This window comes from Rutidosis leptorrhynchoides, chromosome 11 (assembly GCF_046630445.1).
Source record: "Rutidosis leptorrhynchoides isolate AG116_Rl617_1_P2 chromosome 11, CSIRO_AGI_Rlap_v1, whole genome shotgun sequence".
NCBI classification, from domain to species: Eukaryota; Viridiplantae; Streptophyta; class Magnoliopsida; order Asterales; family Asteraceae; genus Rutidosis; species Rutidosis leptorrhynchoides.
In genome coordinates, this window is record NC_092343.1 from 328,779,868 (window position 1) to 328,790,180 (window position 10,313).

Consider the following 10,313-nt stretch of genomic DNA (forward strand, 5'->3'; position numbering starts at 1 on the left):
ACCAAATTTGACTGAGTTTTGAGCAATTTTGACTGATTTTCCTCGTAATCCCGAGTTTTGGCCATGTTTTGACTGATTTTCAGACTAATCCCAAGTTTTGGCCGAGTTTGACCGAGTTTGACCAAGTACTTTCCGAGTACTTCTCAAGCTGCAAAAACCGAGTACTCGCTGAGTAATTTCGAGTTCTGCAACACTAGAACTATCTGGTTAATTTTCTCTTTTCAAGGTGTTAAAGTTTGTTTTATCTGAACAACACAAAAGGCTTACGTTGTGTGTATATTGGGTGACAGTTATATGTGTATCGATTTTGCGGTTCTATGTATGATATCTCAGAAAAGTTAGATTGAGCGAATTCTTCTGCGAAAATACTACCACTTAGTAGAAATTATTAAATTGTGATGTCACAAAAGGCGTAACTATTAAATATTTCCAGCACTTATCTTTCTGGTGATATGGGATTCCAAGCTTGAATTTATACCATATTTTAGAGGTGGCAAAATAGGCGGCTTGAGTAATGGGTCAAAAATGAGTAAAAAACATGTGGTGCGGGTCATTTTGGGTTCTGGAATAGTTTAATAGCCAATAAATTTAACTTTAACAATAAGCATGTATAAAATGATCACACACCGACAAATATTATACATTTATATCATGTCATTAAAAATGTTATGTTGGCAAGTAACAACACTGTCTTATACTTTTTCACTGATCATTGGGACTCTGATGTTTTAATAGTCAGGTGTTTATACTTTTTCTTTCAAGTTATATTTACACCTTATTAGAACCAAGGTTGTAAAAATCGTTACTCGAGGAGTACTCTGTCAGAACTTTTCAGGGTGTACTCGGCAACTCAGGGAGTACTCAGATGTTTACCAAGTTTGACTTTGACCTATTTTCCGAGTAATCCAGAGTTTGACCAACTTTTGACCAAGTCTGACCGATTACCCCTTGAGTTGCATAAACCGAGTACTTGCCAAGTAATTCACAGGTTCTGCAACACTGATTATAATTTATAACATTAGATAGGAGCATCTGGTTAACCGTTGTGCATCTGGTTAAGTTTTTACTCCCCGAGTTGTAAAAACTGAGTACTCCCCATTTTTGACCAAGTTTGACTGAATTTTTATTTTGACCGAATTTTGACTGAATTTTCGAGTAATCCGCAGTTTTGAGCCATTTTCCGAATAATCCCGAGTTTTGGCCAAGTTTGAGCGAGTCTGACCAAGTTTGACTGAGTACTTAACGAGTTCTCCCCGAGCTGCAAAAAGCGACTACTCGCTGAGTAATTCCGAGTACATAATTTTCTCTTGTAAGGGTGTTACAGTAATTTAGAATGTTTAAGCATTAAAGATACTTTTTGGCTTCTTTCATTCTGGTTTGACCATTTTCTTTATTTGACCTCTTACACATAACCCACATCAACCTATTCAAGTAAATGGATTAAAATTGCCACCTCTACCTCCTATTTCTGTTGACTATACAATGTGCGTTTGACTTATTAGCTAATGTATGCAAATATCATGTTCTACTTTTTTCTGTCATTGTTTCTGAATTTGGCTTTCGGTGCAGCTTTGGCGGTTATACTAGTGCTGGAAAATCATTCTAGTAAGATCCTCTTGAAACTCACTTTTTTATGTTCGGCTCAATTTTTGTTTACAACTCAAATATCATTATGAGTATCATTTCATTAATAATGTTCTGTTGCCAAATTACAACATTGTTTTACACAGGTACGGAATATATCTGATGATTAGTTATACCTTTTAATGATCTTTAGGTTACGTGCTTTTTACGTATCAACTTTTTTTGCAGATGTTGAATATATACGCTTGCAATATTAACCTACTTGTACTAGTAGTTTAACAAGACCAAGTCTACATCTTTTCTTAATGGTTGGAAAACGAAGTTCAATTATCAAGTGCTCCGTTGCCTTGTTTACAACCATGTGCTATCTGTCTTTAATAATACGTTTTAATGATCTTAAGGTTATGTGCTTTTTACGTATTACCTTTTTTGCAGTTATTGAATTTATGCGGTTACGGTATTGGGCTACTTGTAGTAGTTGCCTCTGTGCAAATGTGGAGTGTCGCTGCTCGTTAGCCTTCTTTTTTTTTTTTCTTTCCCTATGTTGTTCAACTCATCCTTCGAGGATAGTATTACTTTTCAATCAAGAATAATACTGGTATTACTTTTCTGTTAAGAAATAATGGTATTACTTTTTAATCAAGAATAGTATAGTATTACTACTTTACTTCATCTGCAATTCTTCCCTTAGATTCTTGGTCTTCTACTTTTTTCCTTCAATTCATCTTTTGAAATCAACCAGATCCATTTACAACCAACCAAACACTCATTTGATCAATCAATTTATAAATTCCAATGGCCGAAATCGTTGTTTCAAGTGCTGTCACTGTGCTGCTTGAAAAACTACTCTCTGGTGACTTGATGAAGCTGATTCGATCAGAAAGAATCGAATCTCAGCTACAAAAACTGAAGACAAAGTGGACGTATATTGAAGCTGTGCTTGCTGATGCAAGTGAGAAACATATAACACAAGAATCTGTTAAAGTGTGGCTATTAGATCTTCATCGTCTAGCTTATGACATTGAAGATGTACTTGATGATATGGCCACCGAAACTTTGCGAAGAAAGTTGAATGATGAATCAAGCACCGGTAAGGCATTGAAAAAGATCATTCCAACTTTTTGTACTAATTTCACACCTCATAGGATGATGTATGGTCGTAAGATGCGTTCTATGCTTGCTGAAATTACTGAAAATTTGAATGGTCTTTACGAGAATAAAGATATTCATGGTATAGATTTCAATACGATTTTTGCACTTAGGTCAAACAAAAAATATGAACGACCCGATGAAACATCTCTGTTAGATGGGTCTCCAGTTTTGGGTCGGGAAAAGGATGAAGAGGCAGTGCTCGAGAAGTTGTTGGGGGATGAATCATGTAATCAAAATGTGAGTGTTGTGTGCATAGTTGGCTTCGGTGGAGTTGGGAAAACAACGCTTGCCAGACTTTTGTACAACAACCAAAAAGTCAAGGATTACTTTGAACTAAGGGCATGGGTTTGTATTTCTGAAGGGTTTGATGTGCTCACTGTTAGCAAGGCGATTTATCAAGCTGTCACCGGAGAGGACAACACACCTGCTAGTTTAAATCGCCTTCAAGAGGTCCTTAAAGAGAAATTGTCAAAGAAAAGATTCCTACTTGTGTTAGATGATGTTTGGAATGAAGACCACTAGAAGTGGAAAGATGTTGAAAAACCACTTAAAGGGGGGGCACCAGGAAGTAAAATCTTAGTTACCACACGGAAGATCACGGTTGCACTGGCGATGGGCAGTGATGAACATCATAATCTTGGGCTTTTATCGGATGAAGATGCTTTGTCCTTGTTGGCTAAATCTGCCATAGGTAAGCATAATTTTGACAACCATCCATTATTATCACTTGCTCAAGGTATAATTAAGAAATGTAAGGGATTGCCCTTGGCATTGTTAGCAATTGGAAGGGTCTTGAATGGGAAGAAAAATGATGAAGATGAATGGAAGAAGCTGTTGGAAAATGAGATATGGAGTTCAGATGACAAAACAAATATTCTTCCAGCTCTCAAGTTGAGCTATTATGATCTTCCTCCGCATCTGAAGCAATTGTTTGCGTATTGTTCTTTATTCCCAAAGGACTACTTGTTCAATAAGGATAAACTAGTCCTATTATGGATGGCAGAAGGTTTTTTGTCCCAATCAAAGGGCGGTTACACGATGGAGAGTCTGGGTCGCCAATATTTTGAAGATCTACGGTCAAGATCATTTTTTCAGGATTCAAAAGATAACAAATCAGAATACATAATGCATGACTTGATGCATGACTTGGCCATAAGTGTTGCGGGAGAGTTCTTCTTTATGTTGGATGATAAGAAGAATGTAAATGGTAGGAATGAAGTTTTTGATAAAATCCGTCATTTTTCATTCTTAGCTCAACCATATGGAGAATTTATGAACTTCGAGGAATTACATAGATCAAGACGCTTGCGGACGTTCTTACCTGTACCAGTTGATCCGTGGCCACACTTTGAAACATCAGACCATGTTTTTGTCAAATTGCTTCCTCGATTACAGCTCCTAAGGGTGCTAAGCTTTAATCGGTGTTTAATAGAAAAAGTACCACAATCCATTGGCGGTCTCAAGCATTTGCGTTACCTTAATTTTTCGGATACGTTTATAGAAAAAGTCCCGGAACAAGTAGGTGAGCTTTATAATCTGCAAACCTTGTTGGTTTGTGAATGTATTGATTTGTCTAGGTTGCCAGTCAGTTTTGCTAAGTTGATAAATCTGCGACATCTTGATATGACTTGTACTCCAAATTTAAAAAATACACCCTTAGGGATATGTGGGTTAACGGGTCTACAAACACTAACAAAGGTTTTTATCAAAGGAGCTAACGGTTTCAAGATATCTGACCTAAAAGGCCTCGTGAACCTTGAAGGTCATCTTTCAATTAGAGGATTGGAAAATGTGGCAAATTCACAACAAGCAATAGATGCCAACTTAGAAGGAAAGAAGGGTCTTGTTAGTTTGGCTATGAAATGGGGTGATGAATTTGACGATACTCGGAATTTTCAAACAGAATATGAAGTGATTGAAGGACTGAGACCTCACAGTAAGTTGAATAAACTGAAGATTAAGAACTACGGGGGAATGGAATTTCCTAGTTGGTTTGCGAATCCCTCATTTGATAAGTTAACAGAGCTTATAATAGAAGGGTGCAAAAATTGTGCACATTTTAATGGTATTGCATTTCCATTATTAGAATACTTGAAGGTTTCTGATATGAAATGCTTGGAGAAATGGTCAAATTGTGATGGTGACAAAACTACTGGATCATTTCTTCATCTTCATGAAATTCGCATAGTAAATTGCCCGAATTTGGCTGAGATGTCCATTAAAACTACTGGATCATTACATCGTCTTCATGAAATTCGCATAGTAAATTGCCCGAATTTGGCTGAGGTGTCCATTAAAACTACTGGATCATTACCTCGTCTCCGTGAAATTCGTATACAAAATAGCCCAAAACTGACTGAGGTATCAATTGGATTAATACCGTCACTTGAGGTTTTGATTTTAGAGAAATGTTATGAAGTAGTCTTAAGAGCCGTGGTTGCTGTGTCTTCAGTAATTAAGGATTTGACTATTCGTGATATCGAAAATCTTACAGAACTTGATGTGGATGTTTTAAAACATCTTGGGGCAGTTGAAATATTAAAGATTGAAAATTGTTATGAGTTGAAAAAGGTTGATTTTGGTAGTAGTAACACCAAATCTGTGCTAAGAGAAGTGTATCTTTCTAGTTGTAGGTCATTGGAGAGTTACAATTGTCCTAATACTGTTGAGAAATTGGAGATCTGGTATTGTAATTCAATGACTTCATTGACCTTGTCACTTCCATCCTCTCTCAAAGATCTTATAATCGATAGTTGTGATAATCTAAAGTCGATTTCTGATGAGCTACCATCCTCTCTGGAAGTTCTTAAAATCAATGGTTATAAGAATCTAAAGTCATTTCCTCATGAGCATTTGCAAAGTCTCACGTATTTGAAAGAGATGAAGATAAGGAAATGTCCAAGTATGGACGATACATTTCCAAGTGGGTTGTGGCCTCCTAATTTAAGGAAGCTAATAATAGGAGAGTTAAAGAAGCCAATGTCAGAGTGGGGGCTGCAGAATTACCCGACATCACTTGTTGAACTGTGGTTATATGGTAAAGATTCAGGTGTAACTTCATTTGCAATGGAAGGAGATGCAATGAATACTCCTCCAACATCTTTTCTTCTTCCGCCATCTCTAACTTCTCTAAAAATCGGTAATTTTAAAGATGTGGAATCAATTTCAGAGGAGCTCTTACAACACCACCTCACTCACCTTCAATCACTTTCTATATATGACTGCCCGAACATTAGAGATGTCCCACAATCAACTTTATCCTTGACAGTAGATAGAATGTAGGTAGAAAAGGTACGTCATCTATATCTCTTGCAATACTAAATACCACTTCCTATGAATCTGATTGATTCTTTTTACTGTGCTTGTACAATAGCCTGTTTGGTCAAATTCCTCAAACACTTCCTACTAATTTGTAGTAGTATTTGCTCGTTATTGGGAATAGCCCACCAGTTGTATGATGAAATTCCCCACTTATTTTTAAGGAAACTAACTGACATAAAATTGCTGATGTTATTGTGTTCTAAAGAAAACTGTCTGACATAACTTGCTGCTCATTTATGTGATTACTTTTATTCTTTTGTGTGGGCAAAAATTATATGATGTTACACTATCTATCATTTTTTATATAAAAAATAGTAGAATTGTTCTTTAATTTCATATGATATGTGTCCACTTCCACATGTGATTCATCTAGTGAACTAATGTGACAAGAAAAATCAAAGTAGAATTAAGAGCTTTTAAGTAAGGGTATGTTTGCAGATGTCATCATTTAGCTGTTTATAACTTTTTAATCATAATGCCCCCCACCTGTTTGATGAATTTCGACAAAGTTTTAATCTTTATTTTTTTTGGATATCGCTGCTTATCATTTTGGGTTTCAGGGAATTTATTAACCTAATTTAGTGCTCATTTGTATATTCTTTGCGGCAAGATATTAATATGATGACGTTATAACTATCATTGACTTGTTTCTGCTTCCACAGATGATTCATAAATTGTACGTACAAATGTTACAAGGACAAATAAGTGGGGTATTAAGAGCTTTCAATTAAAGGTATGTTTTCAAATATCATCATGTAGCTGTTTATAACTTGAAAATCTGCTCAGTTTTAGTCGATAGTACATTAGTTATGATTTAATTTGACAGGATTATAGAAAAGTCCAATATATTGTTAGTAACGAACTCAATAATGGCAAGATTATGTGACTAATCAATATTGGATTTAGCTTACAATTCAGTTGTGAATTCAAAATGTACTTCTCATGTTTACAAATATCTTTTCTTTTTTTGTTGGACAGAATAAAAGTTGTTCGATAGTTGCGATACTCCTGCCAGAAGAGAAGGCTTAGAGACATGTTTAAGATGTGATTGAGGTCTAAAGTCTATGCGATCTTTTGAGAAGTTTCTTTGTTGTCATGTAATGACTTTAAGCATGATGGAGTAGTATGTTATACGTATTGGTGAACAAGATGTTAATATGTTGAAAAAGTGTAGTTCATTTATGATTTAAAAGTGTTCATTATAAGCGTGTATTAGCTTGATTTGAACCGGTTAAAAGCTCTAGGCATTTACCCATGAGAACGTGTGACCCAATTTATCATCTTTCAAACTTATTGATTTATCTTAATTTTTTTTATTTCATTTTATAAGATAAGTTCGGGAATTGCATCAAACTTATTGATTCACCTGAATATTTCTAATTCATAGTCAAATTTCGGTATTCTTGAGTTATCCGGATCTGGTTGTTAAAAGTGGAATATTTATGTTCAATATGTAAACCGACCATAATTCATTTGGCTCGTATCAGATGATACAACTGACACGTTTATGAGCCGTTGGGCAGAGACGCTGAACTGGACCCACTAGGCTCGCCGATCCTACCCATTCAGGCATAGGTCTATCTACTAACAAGTCTTCATTGTGTGTTGACGCGAATCTAGAAAGTCAGCATCCGAGGCGCCCATTGTTTTAATTAATTGAGTTTGGGCTCCTATTTGGACGTATAATTGATTAGTTTATCATCAATAAGTTAACTCTTCATCCACCCCAACTACCACATCTACATCATGATTGGTGTTATCAATGGTTGACCTCATTTTTATACAAGAGAGTAAAATTGTAATGGAATTAGTATGGATATAATCAATAGTAAAATTTTCTTTCTTTGATGGAACTGCAATACAACATCCTTATGAATGACTTTTTTCCTTATAGTTTTTTTAATTAATTAATATGCTAGATATGACTACCTAATGTATACTAATACAAAAATAATATAATATTCTTCAATCTGCAGTGTAGGAGGATTTAACGCTATTGAGTACACTTTGGATATAATTTGATTTGTTCAACCTATTTGATCCATTTCCTTTTAGTGTAATTTTAAGTTATAACCCAACTGATCCGTTCAATTAAAAACAACACTTTTTTTAAAGGCAAATGGGCTGAACCAGCAGATGAAGGCTGAGTAGACATTTTTTAGATTCATTCATCATAAACTTATATGACAATTTCAGCAGATCCATTCATCACAAACTTACTCAACTTTATAATAATATTATATTAGATTATTATATTGTTCGATAACTGTGTTTATATACTTATAAGGGCTGCTTTTTTGTCTTCTTATTACTTTTCCTGAAGACAGGGTTTAAATTGTGGTTTATGGGTCTTTAACATTTATTGAATTAGCACTCGTTCCATTGTGGATGCAGTTGGTCCTCGATTTTTCTGTTCATCCCTTTTTTATGGTACTCTGCTCAACTTTATAATAATAAAATATTACTAGGTGTTTATATCAATGTAATATGGAGCTATCCAAGGTGTTAAACAGTTTTTACTCGGGGTGTACTCGGTCGGGATGTTTAGGGAGTACTTGGCAACTCGGGCACTACTCGGGGAGTACTCGGATGTTGACTAAGTTTGACCTTGACCACTTGTGACCGAGTTTTGAACCATCTTCCAGGTTCGAGTTTTGGCCGAGTTTGAGCAAGTTTTGACCGAGTTTGACCGAGTTTGACCGAGTACTTTCCGAGTATTCCCCGAGATGAAAAAACCGAGTAATTCCAAATTTTGAAACACTGGAGCTATCTGGTTAATTTGCATTTCTAATGGTACATAATATCTTTTTGTTAGGGTGTTAAAGTTTGTTTTCTCCAAACCATACAAAATGTTTTCTTTGTGTGTATATTCGGTGGCAGTTATATGTTTATATGTTTTTCAAAGAACAGTAAGATTGAATGATGCGAAAATACTACCACTTAGTACCAGTTTTAATGTCTGTGCCATCACTTATCTTCTAGGTGATATGGGATTCCAAGGTTGAATTGAAACAATAATCTAAAGGTGGAAAAATAGGCGGTTTGAGTAATGGGTCAAAATGAGTAAAAAACATGTGGCACATGTCATTTTGGTTTCTGGAATTGTTTGATAGCTAAAAAATCTTACCTTTAACAATAAGCATGCTTAATATGATCACACTTACATATATTATATATTTTAATAATACTTTGTTTGTAAAGTAAAGTGATTTAGAAGGTTTAAGCATTAAAGATACTTTTCGGCTAGATTCAACTGGTTTCACCATTTCTTTGTTTAACCTCTTACACATAACCCACATCAATCTATTCAAGTAAATGGGTCAAAATTGCCACCTCTACATCCTCTTTCTGCTGCCTGACTGTACCAATGTACCATGTTCGTGTTCTACTTTTTTCAGCTATTGTTTCTGAATTTGGATTTCGGTGCAGCTTTGGCGGGTTTCTTACTGCTGGAAATCATTCTGGTAAGTTCTTTTTAAAACTTAATTTTGATGTTCATCTCAATTAGTTGTTTAACAACTCAAATATCATTTATGGGCTATACCATGTCATTAAAAATGTTATGTTGGCAAGTAAAAACATTGTTTATTCAGGTATGGAATGGAACATTTGGCCTTTGGAACTTTTTCTTTCATGTTAAAAATATGTATATATATACACCTTATCATAACCAATGTTGTAAAAATGGGATGTTGACCATTTTTGACTTCGACCGAATTTAACTGATTTTCCGAGTAATCCCGTGTTGATCAATTTTCCGAGTAATTCCGAGTTTTGACTGATTTTGACCGATTTCCGAGTAATCCCGAGTTTTGACCGATTTTCAGAGTAATCCCGAGTTTTGACCAAGTTCTCGTTGCGTATTCCCCGAGTACTCGCCAAGTAAATCCGAGTTCTGCAACACTGATTATTATAACATTAAATAGGAGCATCTGGTTAAGCGTTGTGCATCTTTCATTGTGCAACCATTTCTCACTTGTATTGGGATGTGCATCGCCTATCTGGATGTCTTCTGGATTTAACCATCGGCATATTTCTCCTTTTGCTTGAATTTAACGATCGGCCTCTACCTCCTTTTGCTGGAGTTTTGAGCCTCGGGTTTGGAGATACCATGGTGAGGATGCTTCACAAAAAAAAAAAAAAAAGTTAGCTGTGATGTAACGTATAGTCTAAACTTTTGTTAGGCATCTGGCTACATATATGGCATTCTCCGGTGGAGTAAAACAGACTTGTGTGTTTTCCATTCATCTCTGACT

The 10,313-nt window shown here is 35.4% G+C and overlaps 1 pseudogene; it reads left to right on the forward strand.

Annotated features, from left to right (window-relative positions):
* The first annotated feature begins 719 nt into the window (after positions 1-719).
* Positions 720-6,018, forward strand: LOC139875740 (putative disease resistance RPP13-like protein 1; annotated as a pseudogene).
* Positions 6,019-10,313: the final 4,295 nt, after the last annotated feature.